Source organism: Heterocephalus glaber, unplaced genomic scaffold (genome assembly GCF_053883595.1).
Source record: "Heterocephalus glaber isolate CG9 unplaced genomic scaffold, H.glaber_assembly_v1.0 deba00001600, whole genome shotgun sequence".
Lineage (NCBI taxonomy): Eukaryota > Metazoa > Chordata > Mammalia > Rodentia > Bathyergidae > Heterocephalus > Heterocephalus glaber.
Genome location: NW_028258372.1, coordinates 11,285,673 through 11,306,820, shown reverse-complemented (window position 1 = coordinate 11,306,820; position 21,148 = coordinate 11,285,673).

Below are 21,148 nucleotides of genomic sequence, written 5' to 3'. Positions count from 1 at the left end.
AATCAGAATAGGTATATTTCTACTACTTTGCAACTATACAAAAATCTATCGAATTATATATGTCTAAATGATTGTTTTATGGAATGTGGATCTTATTTTAAGAATAGACCACAGGGCCGGGGATTTAGCTCAGTGGTTTTGCCGCCAGCTGTGCAAGCACAAGGACCCAAGTTGGATCCCCCGTACCAAAAAAAAAAAAGAATAGACCATAAACTGTCCAGCTTTTCCAAGACAGAGCAATACATATGATTAATGCATTTATTCCTTACAGACAATTAGAACCTTCACAGTTGGTAATCTGTGGGTCTCAGAATGCTCATGTTCTCTAGGAACTTTAAAATTATTCTTTTGTTGCTCTCAGTGTGCTGCTTTTCTCTTTCTTCCTATCCACACCTTTGGCCAGTGCCATACATGCCATACATGCCACATCCCTGGTGTAGACTTTAGCTCTGTATTTCCATATTATAGACCTTGTGACTTTCAACATATTCAGTGACCAAGCCCAGAAGATAATGTCATCCAAGCCAGTGATTTCAAAGCATATCAAAGTCACAAAGTGAGGAGTCTTAAAATTACGGATTCCAGTACTGTGCATAAGAAGAAAATGTGGCTTGATAATGAGCATCCCAGGAGGCTCACAGCTGCACCCATGTTTGAGAACCCTTCTAGAGATCCAGCAAGAATTGTTCAGAGTACTTTGTTCACCTGGTGATGATTGTGGTCCACATAATCTTTCTTGGACCTTTGAATTTGCCATTCGCTTTGTCTCCTTTGTAACTGTGCTTTTTTATTCCAAGATGACTGGCCACTGGATGCTGTGGTACCTGGGGAACTACCCAAAGCAGTCTTCTTCATTCCAGCTATTCTACCTGGGAGGCCTGGAAATTGTCTCCACTTGAGGGGTAAAGCTTCTTGTATCAAATTCACCCATTAAGATACAGACTCATATAAAAACATGGTGGCCCATATTTCCTTCTCCATTTGGAAGAAGAGACTAAGAGAATTTTGACAAAAGAACCAGAGGACACACTATCTATGAGCTCATTTGCAGCATAATTTGTCAAGTAAGAGAAAATTAAATTTCTCATTTATGTCCTTCAGAGGCAAACAGGAAATCCTTCTGATGGTTATCTGGCCAGCATGTTTTAGCATGGCTATGACTCACTCTCCATTCTCTGGTGTATTTCTATCATGTACCCATAGTCTGAGTCCATGAAAGTTGCCAAGTTATCACAATTCCTCTCCATTTCCACCATCCATCTCATGCTAACCTGAAATTTGGCAAGGACAGGCTAGCAAAATAGAAATGTTCCAGTTGAATAGCTGGAAAATGTGATGCTATGGGGGAAATAAGAATCAAATATATTGGCCTGCTGCCTTGAATTCAATAAGGTAAGAATGATTTCAATAAGGTAAACTAAATTCAAAACCATCTTCTGAATGCAGAGAAGGTTCTTGGGTTTTTTTTTTAAAGCAACTTAGATCACGACCAAAATCTAATTAATAATTTTTTAAAATTTTAATTTTTAGAATATAAAAATCCTTCAAAATCTAAAAATATCTTATTTTCTGGAACTACTATCTAGGAGCCGTTTCTGGTCTAGCTGTCCAGTTTCAGCTGAGTTCTTTATCCTGGCTACTTTTTTTTTTAGAGCCATAAGGAATATCAATAGGAGCCCCGAGAAGTCCATCTTTGTCCTTTTCACTCAGCCCACACTGCTCCACATTTGGAATTAAAGAATGTTAAAAAAAAAAAAGGTAAAGAAAGCTAGTGACTGCAACTAAAATGAAGCAAAGGCTGCAGCATTGGCTCCAAGATGACCTGGAAACCATGTAAACATCTGGATTCCCAGACAACATCTTTTATCAATAAATCAACAGTTGCTGGTTATGAGACATAAGAAGTAGTATTAAAAAACTCCTCAGCTGGTTCTAATAAACAATCAGATTTGAGAAATACTGGACCAGTTATAAGAGAAAGATGCACTTAGCATCTGGAAATCAGTCACATGAGATTCAATTTCATGCATTTAGTGCACACAACCTAAGCTCCTACCCCTGCCCCATCTTCAAGCAAAGGATGGAACTACCTTTCTCCATTTTTTTCAGCTCTAATCCCTCATTCCTTCTTTTGACATTTTGCCCATTTAAGATGTCTTCGAAGTTGAAGTTAATTTGATCTTTATATAACTACCACACAAACATAGCAAGCAGGGATGTGCTTCAATCACTGTCCCCATCCCTCACCTATCATTTCATTTCTACAGGTAAGTGATTCTCTAAGCATAGCTCTCAGGCCTGTGGTATCATCATCACCTGAGGATATGTAGAAATGTAGATTCTTGGGCCCCACTGGATGAGCCAGAAACTCTAGGATGGGGTCCAACAATTTGTGTTTTAACAAGTTCTTTAGATATGCTAAAGCTTGAGAACCACTGTGCTGGGTTTTGATGAGATAGCAGTTCATACCTCTAATTATGAAGATCAAAGCCAATCAGATAGTATAGAGCTTCACAAAGAGGGTAGAGGATCTGAAGCTAACAATGAGGAAGAACATAGAAGCCACCTTTAGATCGAACTGCAGTGACATAGGCACTATCAGAATCAGGAGCTAAAAAGAACACAATTCTTAAATTCCAATCTTGTCTCCTTCTCTTGTGTTTCCCACTAAGCTCTTCTGTTTCCTTTGTGTCCCGGGATATTTTTTCAGTTGAATGATGACTTTTAGGGATACACATGACACTATTTGCACATTACTTCTTCTGTAGACAGCAACAGTGTTAGGTTCTTCAAAAATTTCAATATATATATATAACCCATAATTTTATTAACTAAGAGTCAAATAAAAAGAACAAATGGAACAAGGATTTTAGCCTTAGCCTCAGATATTTATTCTATGAGTTTAGAGTTATGATAGATCTTAACAACTGACCTAACATGTTCATTAGAATATTCTGCTTTGTTTTTGTTTTTATATGTCCATGTCCAGCAATATTCTACCTACCTATCCCCTGGCTTTCATTTCCCTCCTTCTAATCTACTTGCTACAGAGAAGCCAAAAAGATCCTTTTAAGAAAGGAAATTTTCTTCTACTATTTCTTTTCTTAATAATCTCCAATGCTCCCAAACTACACTAGAAATAAAATCAATCCAAATGTTCTTCTAGAGTGTACAAGAGTCTTCATGATCTGGCCCTTCCATATGTTCTTACCTCCTCAACCACCACTTCCTCTCTCACTCATATTTACTGGTCTCTGGTCATCCTGGTGTTGCCGCTTCTCCACAAGTTGGTCTCCTTCTTACCACAGGGCCACTCCACTGATGTTCTCTTTGTCCAAAAGGATTCTCCCCTATTTTTGCATGCCTAGTCCCTCTTTGGTCAGTCATATCTCAAGTCAAATATTATCTTTTCCAGAAAACATGAGCATCTATTCTATATTAGTCAATCCCTACATGGTTGTTATCATGTTTACTTTTACGTGGAACTCATAAATAACTAAATGAATTTATCTGTCTATTCATTCACTCTTTGATGATTTTAGTACATTTTATGTGTTTGTCTTTCCTTACTTACAATTTTAATTTTTTGGTACCAGGGATCGAACTTGGGTCCTTGTGCTTGCATAGCAGGCAGTGAAACCACTGAGCTAAATCCCCAGCCTCCTTACTTACAATTTAAATTTAAGTTCCATAAGAGCAGGGAATATTTCTGTTCACTCCTATATTCATAGATTAAACACGTAATAAATATTTTCTGAATAAATAAACTGATGAGTACATTTGCAGTATAGAACATTTTAAAGAATAGCTATACATAAAATTCTTTCTAAAAATGAATCAACCATGTGTACAATTCTAGAAAGATAAGCCTAAAACATTACATATTATCATGCTACAAAATATGAATTTATTTAGGAGAAAGGAAGCACTAAATCCAGAAATATTCTTGCTATAGAATATTGGAGCTTAAAATGTTACTAAAAGTTTATATGAACACTCTCATCCTTCCTTTTGGACAAGAATGCCCTCTAACCATTGAAGAGTTAAATATCTTTCTCTGATTGAGTCAAATCACCATCCTCTTTCTTTTGCCCACAGTGAAGCATTTTGGACCTGGAACTGGTATAATATATATTCAGACCAAACTCTACAAATATGTCATCATAGGAGGCTAGTTTTCAAGCCACAGCCATATTTTCTAATAAATAAATGTAACTCAACAAGCAGATGAATTTTCTTGGCTCACAAGGTGGGCATATCTTGAATGTGAAGGAGGAAAACAAAAGGAATTCCTAAGTGCAATTTTTATTTTCAATATCTATGCTAGTGTTAAGTGGTTCAAGGGAAAAGATGCCATAATTTGAGAGACAGAAGAACTGAATAAGTGACCTTGCCCAAACTTCCACCCATTGCAGAAACTCCACTCCCTGTAACATCCCTAACAGCTTTTCCTTGATCACATCTTGCGCATGGCTGCAAGGCAGCCTATTCCTCATCTGACAAGTTTTGAATTATCAGAAACTTCTTTCCAATAATGGCATCATGTCTACATCTCTAAAACTTCAACTTTACACTGACAGACAGACCAACGTGAGTCTGTCCTTTCCCCATATGACATTCCTCAAACATGGAGTCCCATCATTTCTTCCTTTTCCTCTTTTGAGGACAAGCTTTCTCATTGTCTTTAGTTGTTTCTTTTATGGCTTGTTTCCAAGACTGTGATCATTCTGGTAATTTTCCTCTGTAGATGCTCTTGAAACATAAGAGATAAGCACAACAATAAACAAGTGGCTCAACTCTTGATGGTGCAGTGTGATTCATATTCTCTTTATTTTGGAACTGTGCCAAGACTAAGACTGAGTGTTTTAAAAGTTTTATCACAGATGATTTATATTTAGAAGCCAGGTATCATGATTTTCTCAGATGTTTCAAATCCTTTGGTAGATGTTGCACAGAGGGTATATAATGACAAAAGGAAAATCATCAATTTAGTATTTCCTAAGGTTTTAGTGTTTTCAGTATAGTTACCAATAATACCAAGAATTTTTTCTTCTTTGATTAACCTCTGGATAAGTTGAAGGACTTTCAAATTTAAGGTTTATTCTAGGTCTCTTTTCTTGACAATTACTGAATTTATCAGTGATTCCTTTTATAATGTTTTGGTTCTCCAAAACAGGCATCCAGGAACAAAGAGAAGCAACTTCAGGAATGACTTCTACAGTTTCTGCCCATTTCCAGGTATAGTTCCAGATGCTAATTTAAAAGTCTCCCTGCTCTGAGTGCTAATTATTCTGCTTATTTTTTTCTTTCCTTCTAAACAACATAAATTCTTTAATATGTGATAAAATATAAATCCCATTATGGCCTCCAAATGCCAGAATTATAGCTCCAGATGGTTACATGTACCTTCTTTCAAGACCTTGGAGATTCCCTTCTTTTTTTGTTGTAACAAGCACTGACTTTGTGACTTTCAAGGCATTCACTAAGGTTCACCTTTATCAATATTCATTCAAAAACTATTGAATAATCTAATCAATCTAACGCTTTCTTGCTTTACTTGCCCTTGGCAAGTAAAATGGAAAATTAATATGAAACTAAGCCTGAAACATTCCTGACTTTGGAGTGTCCTATGATTTATCATATTTTATGATCTAGGGCATTTATAATCCTGATCATTTTCAGCTAGAACCTGTCCATCTACAGAGGATACAGTTGATACATATGTGCCCAGTGCATGAAGGGCTGGCATTATGGGCCTCCCTTTAGATCTCCCATACAAACCTAGATACACAGAATACTCAACATCTATTATGGACCAAAATGGACCAATTTTTGCCATTTTGAAGAGGCCAGACAGAGAGCCAGTATGATAAAGTCGTATCTATTTTTTCTCTTTGAAGTTGTGCACAGCTACTGCTATAATGCCCCACTAGGATTGGCATTCCACAGCATTACCTACCATTCGTGCCAACAAAACTCATCTGTCTATTCTCCTTATTCTTGGGGCTTTAAGCTATGCCTGGAAAACTAATGGAAGAAATCCTGTTGTGTTAAGGTAATTGCGACAGCTTTTTAAACTTCAGGTTAAGTACTAGCTTTTGGGGCCAGACAGCCAGGGTCTGAAATCCAGCTTTATCATCTACTAGTGAAGCCCTAGTCACATTGCTCAACTTGTCTGTGCTTTAGCTTTGTCACCTGTAAAACAGCAGTGATAATTATTTTATATAGTGCTATCAATAATGTTAAATTCATGTAAAGTTCTTTTATCTGGCATGTAAATGCATGCACAATAAACATTAGTATTATTTTTTCCAGTACATATGACCAATAAAACATTTTAAAGCCCTCAATGAGACATATAATGGTAAAAATTCCAGGAGCCACTGCTTTGGGAGAACTTTAGAATCCAGGAAAATATTTTAAGACTATTTAGTTCACGTTAATTAAGCACTTAGCTATCACTTAGAAATAAAGATATCCCAGATGACTCAAGATCCCATAATTTCTATATATATATATAAGCAAGGGCACTAAACTAAGTGGTGTTCAAAGTATTACATGTGCCAATGGTGTGTGAAGACTTTCTGAAGGATATGAAGATTAGATGCTGTTAAGAGACAACATTTTCAGATACTCAGCTTCCATGTAATGCCTGAGAAGATCCTTGTGATAAACCACAGGTTAACTCCTCTCTTATAAAAAGAGAGGCCCCCCTCACGTACCCTAAAGCTGTTCTAGTGTATAAAGATCTGATGCATGACAAATAAGGGAACATTTCAAAGTACTGATTTTGGTGTTGAGAAAACAAAAGACACTAATAATTGGAGATTCATTGCAAATCAGGAGGTTTCCAGCTTTTTGATTTTTAAAAATTTGGAGGATTAACTGATTTATTAGTTAACAGATCATCAAACATTTTTATTACTAAATTTCCTCATGTAAGGGGATTTCCATTTAATACGGATGGAGGATAATGCATTGAGTGGCATTTCTCTATCATTCCATTCCTACTCTTATCTACTTAATTCTGTGAACAAAATTTTTTTGTTTATATTCATAAAAATTAAGTGAGAATAAGATTGATGTTGGATCTCATTCTACTAGTGAGATATTCATCTATGGATACTATGAAATAATTAGAAAAAATAGTCCTATTAACTTTTCTAAGCTTAGAATTTTACCCATTTACCTTATGTCATTATATTACACATATTTTGTGTTCATGTTTAATCCATTTTAGTAATAAAAATAGTAATGCAATCTAGGAAAAATTTTAAATATTGAAATTTTAATTCATATACATATATTTGCTACAAAGAAAATTACAAAGTAATCATTGTAAAACATCCAGGACTAAGATAGTTTACATTAAGATGAAATTTAGTGGTAATGAGAATAATTCAAACATAAGAAATAACAATAAAAAATTTCAAGTTTAGAGAACAAGTACACCCATTTTAATATGGATGACAGTATCGAATTGTTATACTCAATCATGAGAGATTATATGAATTGCCAAACTCTGAGCCAAATTTGAGTCCTTTGTTGCTAGCAATCAAGAATGGTTTGAGCTCAAAAACTCTCGATGATGAAAAGCAGCTTGCATGTTTCTTTTAAGCGGCTCTTCTAGTTGAGGAGGGCTCAGGGTGAGGGGGAGCACAAGCAGAATTTCACAGAAACAGAACTTTGCTAAATTAGTGGGGGTCAGGGGGAAGTTTCACACAGTTTAGTTGAAACAAAATATCACACAGGTGGGAAGTTTTCTGTTCACAAGGTCATAAAGGTAACATATAGCTGCAGATTGTTCTACCAAATGGGAAGGTCATAAAGATAACATACAGTTGCAGACTGCTCTACCAAATGGAATGCAGCAACATCAACCGAGAGGACTCCTAAGGGGGGAGGGGGAGGCAACCACTCAGAATCACTTGACTTTACATGAAATGGGGGGGGGGCAGTGATGAGGCACAAAATGGAGTCAGATTGGCTATCACAAATCACTATATTTAGATTCTATTAGACATATTTAAAATAATGATTTTTTTTCAGTTTTGATAATATTTGTGGGACTGCATAACCTTTGTTCCTTTTTCTCCAGCCCCACTGTGATTAAAATGTGAGTTAATGGATGCAGATGCTTGTTAGTTTAGGGACGCTAGATAGGGATCTGTAACAGACCTAGAGTCCCAGATAGTCTAGGGACGCTAGATAGGGATCTGTAACAGACCTAGAGTCCCAGAGTAAACTACTCAACTCTTTGTTTACCCGGAACTGATATTCCAGGCACCACAATTGTTAGAACAAGCTGCAGATGTCTGCTGACCATCAATATGTGACAGTCGACCACTAACCTTTGTCCTCTTTTCTTTAATATGTTAACTTCCCCCTCAACCCCCTATAAAAACAGCCTGGGATTCTGAGCCAGTTGCCTCTCTAAGCTATTTTGCTTCGGCAGTGCCGTCTGGCCAGACTAATAAAGGTCTGTTTCCCAACTTGTCCGGTGTGTTCCTTCCTGGGTGTTTTTCGCTGTAGTCAGCTCCTTGGAGCGTTTGGTAAGGCTCCTGGTCTTACATTCTGAAGGCACCACTGGGATTCCTGGGTGTGCTTCACTAAAGTCAGCTCCTCGGAGCGTTTGGTAAAGCCCTCAGTCTTACATATTTACAATATGCTGGAAATTATTGATCACGCATCTGTTTAAACTTGTGATGAAAAATTTTATCTGTGAACTTAGAAGTATAAGAGGCACTACATAGTTATAGGCCATTTTATAAAAGTCTTCTTGGGATTCTGTGAGCAAAGTAGAGGTTACTATGTTTAAGGATGTTGCCGTTTTGTATATTTTTAATCACTCCAGGACTAACATATATCATGTTGAGACATGATAACTGGCTAGGATTTGCAGTTGCCAAATTTCCTAGCAGATACTCCATCAAATTTGCTTTTACGAGTGTGTACTCTTGTTGCATGCTAAATGCTGTGCTTCCTGGGGTCTAACTTCCTTGTCCTTATGTTAGCTTCAGGCATAACTCCCACTGGAAATGCAGAAGAAAGAGAAGACTTAATTCCAAGCCTACAGTTCTTAAACTCTTGAGGTTTCTACTGCCTCATGAGTCACATCTTGGTCCTTCATTTCCCAGGTCTATTTCATTGGATAAGCTACTCAGCCTCTCTAAAGCTAGTTACTTCCTGTATAAAGCTGACTTTATTGTGCTTAACTCATAGGATCACTTTGAGGATCAAATGTGATTGTATGTAGTGTTTAATACCAATGGAATATAGTAAGCACTACTGCTAATGTTTTTGTTTGTTTTATCATTTCTAAATCCCAAAAAACTTCATAACTGCTTCATTTTCTGACTTTATTCATGCCTCTAACAAATTTATATCATTTATATGTTCTCTTTTATCTTACTATTAAAGAATTAATGCATAAAATATGATGATAACAACACTTATTTATCAGATTCAAATTATATTATTCAAGATTAGTGGTCACAGGACCAAGGGTATGGGCTGGCAACCACATGTTCAATTTCAGTTTTGTACCTCTTCCTCTAATGTGATAGGTCCTGATGACTCATAGTGGAACAGGACTGAAAGAATATTGAGATCATACGAGAAAAATACAACTCCTGAGAGAGAACACAGCTAACAGAAGAGTTCCTAGAATGAGAAAAGCCCAGATATTTTAAGGCAGTTCAGAAGAAAGCAAAGCAGGTATGGAAGGAATGTTACATTCCTACCTCCTCCACCTGAGTGTGACACTGCTCCCAGGAACTCCCTTTCTCCCTTTCTCACGCCTTTGTAACATGCCTTCAAAGCCAGAAGTGCCAAGAGTTTGAATGAACTTTAAAAATGTCCCATTCTATTTAGCAACTGAAAAATAGGACAATTCTCAGTTTCAAGGGTAAGAAACAAAATGTAAAAATTGGGTCCCTTTCCCAGTTCAGCATGGGGATTTTCTGTCAGTAACCCTGGGAGTCTTCTAGCCAAGAGGAAATTTTAAAAAATAATATAAGATAAAAATCAATTTCATCAAAGTCACATAGCTTGGAAGAGTAAATTCAAGGGACCTATTTTATAGCCTAGTGACTATAGTTAATGATGATGTGTTATATTCCTGGAAACTACAAAGAGAATGGATGTTAATAGTTCTTACTACAAAAATGATAATTATGTGAGGTTATACATTTGTTAATTAGCTAGATTTACCACTCTAAACTGCATGTATATCTCAAAATGCCTGTTGCTCATGAAAAACATATAAACATTTTTTTCAATTAAACATAAATTTATGCAAAATTTAGTTTTTTTAAAGAAGCAACTAATATTAACCTTAGAATAAGAGTAGAGACCCATACAGTAATCATTTTGAGAGAATAGTAAGAAAAATGTAAAAGGTCAGGGGATGAGGGCTCTTGCTCATCCAGAATTCTTTAAGCTTCTCCTTAGGTCCATTCATCCGTCCATTTAATTATTTAACACTCACTAATTTAGGAATTTCTACATATCTGGATAGGTTCACAGGTCTCCAAGACACAATTCCTTTCCTCGAGGAGCTAATTTGTAATGTAATAACAAGGTGCTCTATGATAGACTTAGGATAGGAACTAAGCAGAACATTACGGGGTAGGATCAGGGTAAATGTCTTTAAGGAAGTAGTGTCCATGCTGAGATATAAAGGGGGGAAGAATTGGGCAAAGGAGAAAGAAGGAATACTGAAAGAAAACAAGGATGTGCTGTTCATTCATGGGTACAATCTACAAATGTCGGACTTGTAACCACTCGGGTCCCAGGGGGCTCCATAGGCGCAAGGTGCCTCTTGAGCTGTGATGCCTACTCATACTAACACTAGTGAGACTAGTGATCTAAGGGAATGTGTGGTGACATAAATGTTAAAAATTAAGTGAAGACTCAATAATGAATATCAGCATATTGCATTATCTAAAATGCACCGATAAAATTAATGAATAAAAAAATTAAGAAAGCTAGATCCATACAGTAAATTTCTTCTTTTTCTTTTTTCTTTCTTTCTTTTTTTTTTTTTTGAAGAGAAGCATTTAGTCTGCAAACTAAAATAGTAGTAATGATAGGTGAGTACAAGAAAGGAGATGAAAATTCCAAGCAGAGCAAATGACATATGTCAGGGCAGAAAAAGGGAAGACAGGGAGTATATGGGTGTTCAGGTTTGGACCTGAAATGTTCCTCAAAACTTATATGCTATAGGCTTTGTTGCCTGCTGATGGGCTTTTTAGGAAGTGTTTGTATCCTGGGGGATCTAATGTCATCCATGAATTAACTTCATCAGTAGATCAATCCACTGATGAGATCATAATTTGATGGCAATATTAGAAGGTGGTGGAAACAGGAAGTCTGGCCTAGTTGAAGGCAGCGGATAAAGGGGCCATGAACTTGGAGACTGTATCTGGTTGTTATTTCCTTTCTCTCTGCTACCTAGTTGCCATGAGATGAGAAGCTTTGTTCCACTACATCCTTTCCCCATGATGTTCTGCCTCGCCACAAATCTAAAAGCAAGGGAGCCAGCTGACCATGTACCTAAACCTCTGAAAACATGAGCCAAAATAAATCTTTCCTCTTTTAAATTGATTTTTCTCAGGTATCTTGCCACAGAAAAGCTGATTAACAAAGTGGTGGAGACATAAGTTAGGCCTAGTAAGTTGGTACAAATTTGTACTAGTATTTTAAATATCCCCAATATCCCCGAAGTGGTAAATCCTTGGCATATGAAGATGATTGTTGAAAACACAAAGTCATTTCAAGACCAAGCTGATAAACAAGTTGGCAAATAGTTTAAAAGTTTTTCGAGTCTCTTAAACCAAAACAAGGTTGAAGTTATGAATGACAAGATAATATTTTCTTATAAACTGGCTAGTCAGACCATCCAAAAAACAAAAACAAAATTTTAAAAAGGCACTTTGTCCTCTTAGAAATGTATTTTATATTAAGTATATGGCTGCCAAAAGCAATTTCTTTAAAGTAACAGCACTCAATTTGATGCATGTGAATTCAGTCAAGCTTATTTTTTTAAGTTCTGAGTTATGTCTAACCCCTGAAAATATCATCTGACTATTGATCATATATTTGTGAAGATGAAAATTATACTGAGATGAACATTCCAGATTTTTGAACTATGAAGTGATTAAATCTTTGCAGAGAATGTAAGGAGGTCCTCACCTTCCCCTTTCACCCTGGGCAGAGAATTATTATCCCTGTCTTAGGTGCCCCTGGGCTCCTTAACTCAATAAATAGGAGCAATGTGGATTTTGCATTGTTAAGAATCACAAATCCGAGGGGTGGGGGTTCCTCTTGATTTTACAGAAGAGCTTTGGCAAGAAGCAAACTGCAATACAGAATAGGATGGAACACACTGTCTAATGTTTCCCAGTGAGGGAAGGAGAGGGAAGATATTTTCAATGTTACTGGAAGCAAGGAAGTTACTCAAAAATGAACTACTTAAATGGGGCAGTGATCAATGTGTGGGTCTTAAAAGTCCTGAATCTCAGAGAATCATGGTTTTTGTTTTGCTCTGTTGTGTTTTGTTTTTTAGAGAGGAAACATATCCCATGGTCAAACATTTGAAGAATTACCTTGTTGGAGACTTAACACATTTGCCAGCTATTACTCTACAATATCAAAGTAATGAACAAGGTTAAGGAGAAATAAAGTCCAACTCAGTATGTGACGGCTCAAAAAAGAGACTGCTTCTTTAGGTAATGAAAAGCACCACTATCCTGCCCTCACTCCAGCAGAGGCACTGAAGCAGAGGCTGGGCAGGCAGGTGTGTAACAAGGTGCTCTACAGGGCCAGGGCAAGCATGTTGGTGTGGATGTTGCACAGAGGTTGAAACCAGGAGAGCACTTTAAGGAGACAGACTTGCTGAAGTAGGCTTGAGGGGAGCAAAGAGGAGTTTAGCAATCTGGACTTTAAAAAAACAAAACAAAAAACTACCTCGATAATCTGGGGCACAGCTATCCAGGAACCAGGTCTCAATCTGGTAAATGTAAACCATTGACCTAAAAGTATATTTTATGACCTCTGGGTAAAATTATTTTTTTAATTGTATCTTGCCCTCTCCTATAAAATCTTTCCTCTCCTATACGCTTAGGGTCATTTTTGAAACTCATTATTTTACCAGAGCGGAGTATATTTCTGGTTGGAAATAACTGGCCTAGATGGCATTTGAAGGCCTCATCTTACACTGAGATTTTATGACTAAAGATAAATTTAGACATTGTATCACTGAGGTAGGAAAACCACAATGGTGGACTACACGTACTTGGGTTGGGTGTGACGCAGTTTCCTGATTTGAACAAGACTGGATTCTAAAATAGACTGTTAAGCATCTGTTTCTCAGGGTCTTGGCAAACAGGATATGTTTAGAGAACCATTAGGAAGGGCTATATGGGAAGTAAGGAAATGTCCAAAGAAAGAAAACCTTGTAAACTCTCAGTTCCTACAATTCTATTTTTAAATGCAGTTAACGTCAGAACATAATATTAATAATAAACCCCAATTATCATTTCTTTGATGGAGCTACAGAAATAAATGTTCCTTATTTGAGGAATAAATGAAATGTCCAAGAGATCAGCCACATATGGATTTAAGAGGACTCTGACTTTTGAATACCTTGTTTCAAGTGGCACAGTAAGCCATTTCTTGTTATTGTTTTAATTAGCAACCCATTACCACAAAACAGAGAACCTTTCCTGTAATTAATTACTTCCTTGGAAAAAGGAGAATAAGCTAATTCTCAAGGAGCTTTGTTTCTTTGAAACAAAACTCCAGAGAGAACAGAAATACAGTAGCTTGTCTAAAATGGGAAGTTAAGAATTAAGCTTCCTCTGAGCATGGTGGACTACATCAGTAATTCAAGCTACCTGAATTACATCAGTAATTCTAGCTATCTGGAAGGCTGAGGCAGGAGGACAACAAGTTTAAGATCAGCCTGGGCAAGTTAGTGAGACCCTGTATCAAAATAAAATGAAAAGGTATGGGGATGTATCTCAATGCTAGAGTACTTGCCTAAAAATTTGTGGGGCCCTGGGTTCAATTCTGAATACTACAAAGAAAAGAACTGCACTCCAAAATCTAAATAAGTTTATCTCCTCCAGCCCAGCTCCTCATTGACCCTATACTTTTCCACCTTAGTTATTCTATTTTCCAGTAGAAAAACTTCATCTGAATAAGTGTTAAGAGAAAAATATTCTTTTCTTTCTGTTCGTACCCCAAGTTATTTCTCTTCTATAATTTCTCCTCTTGTGCAATTTGTCCTATTATGAATTCCTGATAGGAGAATAAGTCAATTACATGCTCATTTTCCAAATCATTTAGAATTCAGAGGTCTTTGCTAGGAATTTCCAAACAGGCTGCGCATAAATGTTAGAACAATCTTATATTGATACACAAATGTAGTATTGATTTGCAAAAGATTCATCAAGTTAAAGAAATCAATAAGCAGACTGCTACATTCTAAGACTGTCTTTGTCTCAGCAGGTAGCCTACGGAAGCAAGGCTATGTGATTGGGGTAATTTCTTTATAAATAATTCCCAGAAACCTTATGGGGTTCCCAGGAAGGAAGAAGCATAAGTCAATATTTGAATAAAATCATTCTTTCTAACATATTGATCACAGTGTTTCACTTGCTTTAATAATCCCTTCACAATGAGATGGAAATTCTTCTCTGCTTCATCATAAAGGCCTGAAAAGTGTGGCTGTGGTATAGAAAAATTGTAAAGTGATGAATTTACTAGAATTACGGTGGGAACTTCTCCTTTTCAGAGGTTCAGTCTTTCCCAAAGGTGGTGTGAAGGTTCTCCTCTCAGGGGACAGTGTGTTGGGAGGTAGCAAATGAGCTGATGATTCCCATGGTCAGGAGGAACCCAGTGGAGAACAGTATGGCTCTGAAGACATCCAAAAGAAGGGAATTAGAGAGAAAAACTGATTTTCAGTAACAACACAAGTGAAACTTGGGGGATACAAAGAGATGATCATACAATAATATTAACATTTATTTAGGAATACCTTTCCAAACGTGACTTACAGGAAAATTTTACTTCTTTTTCAAAATCTAAGCCTGTGTATGATAATTTCAAATCATAAGAATAGAAGGAAAAATTCTAATGCTGTTCAAGAACTTTAAAATAGAAGGAAAACTTTCCATTTCATTTGGAAAGCTACAGTAACATTGCCACCAAATTTTACAAAGAAGTGAAAAACCTCATTAATTTTGATACAATATATAGATGAATATTACTACACAAATTTAAATTATGATATTGACAAAATTCAGCACTGTGTTAGAAAATGGGATTTGTTTTCAGAAATACAAAATGGTTTATATAAAAACATATGAATATGATCCATTGATGTTCACAGTCATTTGAGTCAACTTCATAGTAATAACATTCAAAATAGAAATTGATAGATTAATTTACTGGGTGAGAAAAAGTTTGATGGTTCAAATCTAGACCCAGCACCATGGTAAGGCACTAATATAGAAATCAAGTAAAGTTAACCTACATCAGCATCATACTTAAAATTATTCTGGAATTGCTAGCTCATGGGATTATATAAAAGAAAGAAATGTACTGAAAAGAAAGTAAAGGAGAATGCTATAGCTTCTTTTCTTTTTTTTTCCCCCATTAACTTTATTGGTACATTTTAGGTATAAAATACAGTTACATTCATCATTGGGATCTTGTACCATTACATGAGTCTCTTGGTTCTTATTTTTTTCCCCTTCCTTTGCCCTCCCTTCACCCCCTCCACCCTTCCCTATTTGCAAAGACCTTGTTTCCATTTTTTTCCTCTTCTCATATTTTTTCCTTTCCCTTTTTTCCCTTCCCCTACCCCTCCCAATTCCCCTGCTCTTTTAGACCTTTTCTTCCTGTTACACAATATCAGTTATACATTTTTAAAATTACACTATTAAGATCTAGGAGACATTGCCACAGATTTTACAGAATTTAAAAGGATATAGAAAGCATATTACAAAAATCTTTTTTTTAAATAAATTTGACAACTTCTAAGAAGTAACTTAGAAGACAAATTAATGAAACTAACTCTGGAGGAAATATAAAATTTGAATAGCACCTATTAAAGAAAGTATATTCCTAGCTTGAAAACCTACCTATATGATAACAACAGACTCATATACATTTTACCTGATGAATTATATCAAACAATTAAAGCAGAAAAAAAGAAGGAACACTTCTCCCCTCATTTTAGGAACTCAACATTGTGCTAATCCTAAAATTGGATAAATATAATAGAAGAAAAAAGTATGAACAGAGATAGAAATTTGTTTAACAAAACAAACTATTAGAAGTCAGACCTGGCAGGATGTAGAAAGTGGTTTTGTTATAGGGATGGCAGTGTTGGTTCAGCATTGGAAGATCCACCCCCAAAAGTCATCGTTTTAACAGAGGAGAGGAAAAAGCCATATGATCCTGTCACTAGTTGGAGAAAAAGTATTGGACCAAATTCTACAGCTATTCATGGTAAAAGCTATCAGGAGACTAGAAGTAGAACAGAATCTTCTCAACAAATTAAAGACATGTGCTCCATACTTCCAGCAAAAACACCTTGTATGAATGGAGAAGATACAATGCTTTCTCCTTAAGGTGGGGAACAAGGGCAGATATGCTTACTCTTTATCTGCCCATTAAACTTTGAAACCTAGTCCCCATCAAAATAGTCTGGCAATAAAATGACACAATTAGGATAGGATTGGCACGGCAGAAGCAAAATCTTTTTATGTAGATGAAATGATCATCTCCAGAGAAAATACTAAGAAATCTCTAGGAGCCCCTAGAACTTGTATTTGAATTTAGCAGGATTAGAAAACACAAGGTATATATAAAAATTCAGGTCTGTGTATACTTGCTATAAATGAAGAACTGGATATTGAAATTTAAAAGTTATGTAGGAGTGCAAAGGACCCAGAAAAGCCAAAAGCAAAAACAAAAACAGTATTGGAAGACATTTAGCATGCAATTTTAAGACTTCTTCTAAAGCTACAGTAATCAAGGCAGTGTTGGTGTAAGGAAAGACATAGAGATCATTGGAATAAAACAGAGAATCTAGAAATAGAACCACACATATATGGTCCACTGAGTTTTGAAAGATTATTTAACATTAGCATTTTATACAATATAAACTCAATTCAAGAGCAGAGGAAGAGATAGTGTCTTCATCAAACAGCACAAGAACACCTGGTATCCGTATATAAAAAATTAACCTCAACCCTTTATTTCCATACATGAAAATAACTTGAAGGGATCTATGAACCTAAATAAGAAAGCCTAAAAGTATAAAACTTTAAGAAGAAATTATAAGGGAAAATATTTATGAATTTAGGGTAGGCAAGAACTACCTAGGGTACAAAAAACATGATGTATAAAAGAAAAAAATTGATAAATGAGATTCCACCAAAATTTAGAACTTTAAATGACATCATTAAAATGAAAAGTAGTCCTTAAACAGACCATATTTACAATGCATATAACCTATGACCAGAATATATAAAGAATTCATAGAGCTCATTAATAGACAACCCAATTAAAATGTAGACATAAGAAGATGATAAATAGCCAGTATAGCACAAGGAATGGTGTGCAACTCTAGAATCAGAAAAATACTAATCAGTACAATAATAAGATTGAATTATACACTCATTAGGGAGATGAAGTTAAAAGTTTTAAAAGCTTTGTCATGACTTTTTCTTTTTGTTGGATTCTCCCCATTTCCGTTTGTCATGCCCAATGGATTCATTGTGCTGGGTTTCCTGGGGTTGTGATCCTCATTGTCTTTTCCTAGGGTATTGTCTAAAATTTTTTGGAGTGCTGGTTTGGTATTCATGAAGTTCCTGAGGTGCTCTTTATCATGAAAGTATCTTATTTCTCCATCCATTTTGAAAGATAGTTTTGCAGGGAGCATCAATCTGGGTTGGAGGCTGTTTTCCTTTAGGGCTTGAAATACATCACTCCAAGCTCTTCTTGACTTGAGGGTTTGCATTGAGAAGTCTGTTGTGATTCTGATGGGCTTTCCTTTGTATGTGATTTGTTCCTTTCCTCTCATTGCTTGTAAAATTTTATTCTTCTGTTGGATATCTGGAATCCTAACTATTATATGCCTATGTGTAGATTTTTTTTGATTAGGGCTAGCTGGAGTCCTATATGCCTCACTTATCTGTATGTCAAGTTCTTTTCCCCTCCTTGGGAAGTTTTCTGCCATCACTTCTGTGAAGAGTTTTTTTATGTCATCTGCACTCTGTCCTCTTTCTTCATTGACTCCAATCAGTCTTATGTTATTCTTCTTTGCATTGTCTAGCAGCTGCTGGATTGATTTCTTGTTTTCCCTTACAATTTTAAAGCAATTTTGCTTTTCCTCCTCACTAATTGTGATCTTATCTTCTATATGTGAAATTCTATCCTCACATTCGTTCATTCTGCTGCGCAGACTTTCGATGGAGTTTTTAATCTCTTGGAAATCTGTTTGTATCTATTTTATGGATTCCATTTGTTTCCTATGTTGGGATTCCATCATATTCCTCAGATCCTCTATTTTTTTTATCTGTGTCCTCTCTAGATTTATTAATCATGTCTTGCACCATGAACAAAATCTTTGCTGTTATCTGAGTAATCATTTCTGATTTCATTTTTCCCAGGTCCTCTTTTGTTGCCAGTTCAGAGATTCCAGGTGGTTGAGTATCAGATTGTTCCATCTCATTTCCCTTTGGGGTTGCTGTAGGTGATCCAGAAGTCTGTTTTTGAGGCTTGTTTATGTGTCTTCTCATTTCCATGGGTGTGTGTGTGTGGGGTGCTTCTGGCACCCACGCAGTTCACCTTCTCTGCCCTAGGAGCTTGGGATGGCAGTGGGGGAGCTTCCTTCCAGATGCTGGGACCAGCTCAGCTTCTCTGCCCTAGGAGCCTGGGATGGCAGTGGGGGAGCTTCCTTCTGGGTGCTAAGAATGCTATAGTTTCTATCTAGATGTTCCCCAAAGCCTCATACACTCATAGGTGGGGCTGTTGGAGGTGACTGGATCATGGAAGCATGATACTCAGTGAATTAGTCCACTGATGAGTTTATAGCTAAATGTGATGTTGGGAGTTGAAGTGTGGTCTGATGAGGTGGGTCACTGTGGTGTAGCCTGGAAGGGTCTATCGCCTTCCCTCCTCTTGTGATCCTTTTCTCTTCTTCCAACTGCCACACCATGAACTGTGTCTCCTCTGCGATGCCCCTCTGCCATGCTGCCCTGCCTTGGAGCCAGCCAACCATGGACTGAAACCTCTACAAATGATGAGCCAAATAAACCTTTCCTCTTTACAGTTGTGGGTGTTGGGTATTGTGACTCAGCAATGTGAAAGTAACCAAGACAGATTCTGGTAGCAGAGAGGTGGAGTCATTGCTGTGATGCCACCTGACCATATGGCTTAGAACCTGTTGGAACTGACTTGTGGAAGGAGTTTGGAAAGATTTGGAGATACCAGATGGAGAAGCAACCCTAAAATGCTGTAAACTGAGCTTGATGGAAAATTCTGGTCAGAGCTCAGAAGACCAGAATGTTGATAGAAATGTAGGCAGTGAAGACCAGGCTCAGGAATTTTCAGTTGGGACCAAGGATGGTCTTCAGGCCATATGTGTTATGCTTTGGTAGAAAATTTGTGTATATTTTGCACCTGTCCTGAAACTTTGCAGGAGACTGAGATTAAGGGCAGTGGACTAATTAATCTGGCAGAAGAAATTTCAAGGCAGGAAAACATTCAGGCTCTGGCTTTCATACTGTTGGGGTCTTTTACCCAGCTGTATATTGAGAATCAAGAGCAAAATGGCCCAGCTGTATGATTAAACTATTTTGAGCTTGGCCAGAAAGGAAGCTCCACTAAAATTGGGACCTCCAAAGATGGAGCAGAGGAGAGTTTGGTTGCTGAGAAGATTAGCATTAAAAAGAAGCCAAGTACTTTGAAAAAGAACAATAGAAAAAATGGTTTAAGGGTATGTGAGGAACCATCAAGGCCCCACCCATCAAAGGCTCTAAAATGCAAAAGTGAGATTTTGCTTCGAGAAGAGAGCCCCAAGGCACTCTAATGGGAAAAGACTGCCTAGGGAATTCATTCTCTGGGATTCAGTTTACCATGCCCAGCCATCCAGGTACTTGGAGACCTCTGTAACTACCAGCAAGATGAAAGAGCTCTCAGTTACTGATCCCACTAGAAGCAGACTCTGGCGTCATCCGCATGGTGCTAGTTCCAGGCACATGCAGAATGCAAGAGTTGAGGTGTCAGAGAGCTTCCCCACAGATTTCAGAAGAAGGCCTGGGAAACCAGGTAGTGTGCCCCTGGGTAGGCAGTGGATAAAGCTGTTGGGTGATGCTGGAACATGCAGTAGGGTCCTCAAGATGATGGAAAAACCAAGAACAAGGAACATCTGAGGAAAGCTACAAGGAGTGAGCAAAGCCAGTTCAAGAGAGAAGCCAAGAGAGCCACAAACAACAGCAGTGGGATAGTTCCCAAGCCCTTTGGATTTCAACATTTCACTACAATTTACCCAGGGTGCTGGGCATGGAACTACAGGATTTAGTATTTGACCTGCTTAATTTTAGTCTTGTTTTGGTCCCATTCCTTTGTATCCCCCTATTTCTTGCTTTTGGAATGGGACTATTTACCCTGTGCCCTTGTATATTGAAAGTGTTTAACTTTCTATTTGATTTTTACAGGGGCTCACAGCTAAGAGTTTGCCTTAAATCTTAGAGGAGATTTTGGACTTGGACTTTTCAGCAATGCTGAAATTGTTAGAACTTTGGCAACCCTTAGAAAAGGGCTAAATGCATTTTTGATAAAGGGATGCACATGAGTCTTTGGGGGGCCAGGAGCAGAATGCTATGGTTTATATATAGATGCCCCCCAAACCTCATGCACTCATATATGGGCCTTTTGGGAAATGATTGAATCATGAGGATGTGATATTCATCAGTGGATTAGTCCATTCATGAATTTTGCAGGTAAATGTGATATTGGGAGATGAAGCCTGGTCTAAGGTTGTGAGACACTGGGGGTGTAGCCTAAAAGGATGCATTCCCTCCTTCCTCCCTTGATCCCTTTCTTCCTGTCACCATGCCATGAGCTG